This window comes from Acyrthosiphon pisum, chromosome X, assembly GCF_005508785.2.
Source record: "Acyrthosiphon pisum isolate AL4f chromosome X, pea_aphid_22Mar2018_4r6ur, whole genome shotgun sequence".
NCBI lineage: Eukaryota > Metazoa > Arthropoda > Insecta > Hemiptera > Aphididae > Acyrthosiphon > Acyrthosiphon pisum.
In genome coordinates this window covers 42,079,401-42,082,597 of record NC_042493.1, presented here as the reverse complement: position 1 = coordinate 42,082,597, position 3,197 = coordinate 42,079,401, and positions in this window count along the sequence as shown.

Sequence of the window (3,197 nt, the reverse complement as noted above, 5' to 3'; positions counted from 1 at the left end):
CAAAAACAAAAATCAATTTTCTCGAAAACAGATTTTGCGTAAAAATTCCCGTTTTCTCTTAATTTTTATGTTGTTTTTCCCGGAGCTTTTGAAAACTATTGGAAATTTCAAATTTTGACCTCCCGAATGCACCAACTAGATTCACTTTCCCATCAAACAAGATACTGAAATTGAAAATCGAAGTATTATTTTGACTACTTATCGTGTACACAGACACAAAAAAAAAAAAATAAAATAAAAAACATATCTTTGTAAAATCAATACATTCATCGTTCCACTCAGAATCTAATAAAATTCTCAATAGTATGCAAATTTGTCTAAAAAATCAAAATCAAAAACAATTATAAGAACCAACGGGAGTTAACGAAATTAGTTTTCAACAACATTTATTTTATTATATTGTATATTAGCTCAAAAATAAATTACCGTAGATACTTAAAATTTTCACCAATTGTCCTTTAAATCGTATCCTCCAGGGCTCCAGCAAAAACCATTTTATTACATACAACGTAGACACAGAGTACGTCTAGTATAATATTATACAAGATATTATGCGCAGCGTACATTATATTTCACGCTAGGTAATGCAATGCCGATTGCCTAATGCACAAAAATATCACTTTTCACAAATGGAATGATATGCGACGGCCGACGATGGACGGTCGGTTTTCAATAATATTATTAATTATATTTTTTTAATGTTTTTTTTCTCCAGAAATGATAACGGTAAGGGTCCAAACAGACGACCGGATTTTGCCGGCCGGCGTTTCTGCCGTCCGGTCGATGTAACCACTAGGGTCCACCGGCCGGCGAATAATATTATTATTATAAATGGTATATTACAATATTATTTTAAAAACCCGGTAGAGTTAATAAAATATTTTTCAGTTTCAGTACTTTTTGAAAAATTATAATACGTACTTATTCGATTAAATTTTAAACTTGTGCAGTGTTACATTTTGGAAATGCTGTACCTTGTACACCAAATATAAAATTAAATAATTTTAAAATTAGACAAGAGTTTGAAATAAAGTGAATATTTTTCATTCGAGCTCCGTCTGTTGGTTGAGTGTGTCGTGTTCAGTTTAAGTTTTAAAAATGGATTCAACAACTCTAGCGTTAATTGCACTTCAGTTTTTAAAAAAGAAAAAAGAAAAAAGGAAAATTCAAAATCGTCGTTGGTGGGTACATCCTGTATTAGCTAGGAGAATGGATCAAGGACAATTTATAGTAACCTATAATGAACTAAGAACTAATGAAGGTATGAGTATAATTATTTTTTTTTCTTAATAAATAATAAATTATTGCTTTTTAGATGAATTTTTTAGTTACACTCGAATGACAATGTCAACATTTGATGAACTATACAGTTTGTTGGAAACAAATTTAACCAAACAAACGACTGATATGCGAGTTCCTATTGGTCCAAAAGAACGTCTATGTATAGCATTAAGGTAGGTAGTGTATATTATGAGTTTATTTATTTATATGTTATGCTTTTTACACTAGTCTCATTTATCACACTTCATATACATTTTTATGATAATTTAGAATTTTTTTTAAGTAATTAAAACATTTTCATAATATAATGTATAAATTAAATTTTTTGCGGCTGTAACAGTCTATATTAAGATATCTAAATTAATATATTAAGATTAATATTAAGTTAAAAACATGAAATATAATATATTATTATACCTCCCTAATACATATTATACCTAGCACAAATCTATATAAAAATATATATTCCGCAGTAGTAATTATACAAGTAGGTACAATTAGATAAAAGTAGTAGTAAAATTTAATTAACACACGTTTCTATTATATTATAAATTAATTTTAATGTTATTAAATAATTTATTTTATACTAAAATCAAATCATATAATAAATAAAAAATAAAATAACAAATAATAATAGTTAAAAAAATGTTTAACACTTAGATATTGAATATTTAGTTAAATAATAAATGATATCATTATTTTTAATACAAATATAAGTAAATAGTGATAACTAAAATAGCCTATTCCTTGGGCTTAACTTCTTCAGCTTTCCATGCTGAACTAAAAAATAAAACTTAAAAAAATTAGTACTTAAGTTGTTATAAACTCGAAAAGAAAAGTTAGCTTAACTAAAAATATTGTGAACAAAATATGAATTTAAGTGGTACTGGCCTTGTACTAAAAATGTTTAAATAAAATATTAAAACGTTAGTAAGTGGAAGTATGTGTAGAAAGAGTGGAAGACAGATTTTGTGGAGAACTTTGTATATTAGGTTGTGGCAATAAATTGGTTGGAGTCTGTGGTATATGATCATGCCCCTGCCCCATAGTGCCTGATGTTGCAATTGTGTATAATTGATTATATTGTGGTTCTTGTGGAAATAATTGGGATGTACTTGGCTGTGTTCCGGTGAAATTTTGACTATAGTGCTGTGAAGAATTTCTATAGTTTGGAGGTACCTGGTTGTAGTCTGATGTATGGAGTAGCTGTTGAGGTTGATGAATAAACTGAGAATAATTGTCATCGTGTTCTAACGGACGATGTTGATAATACCGTGGTACACCGCTGCTGTCTGATTGTGGTCCAGATTGGGGTAATTGTTGATACTTACTTATAAGTAAGTTTATTTCAGCTTTAAGGTTCAATTTATGTTGGCAAGGAACTCTTTTAATTTCAGGAACAAGGGACATGGCAAAATGATAATCCTCATCCTCAGATTTTGATTTTGATTTAATGAAGTCCAAAATACTTTGAGCTTCATCATCTGCTTCATGATTAGTTTTGGATTTTTTTTTTCTTGAATATGTATTCGTTTCGGAATTTTCGATGTCAATTATAGAGTGGACTGATGATATTGAATTATCATTGTCTTCCTGGGTATAATTGGAATCCGTTCTAAAAAAAATAAGTAAGACATTTTTTAGGATAATATTAAACATAGTAAATTATATAATAATATTGTTAGCTGGTTGTTTATGTTGTAAAATATGATTTATTTAAAGAACTAGCACAATCTGTGAATTAATATAATATAATGTAAATGAGAATGTTATACTTACTCTCTTTGTTCAAAAGTGGAATCCAAAAAAGCTAAAAAGTCTGCATATAAATATTTTTTTATTTTCTTTGCACCTGCGCCGGAACTTTGTTTTGTCTTACGTTTGTACTTCCTATACGAGTCACGTAAATTTTCCCA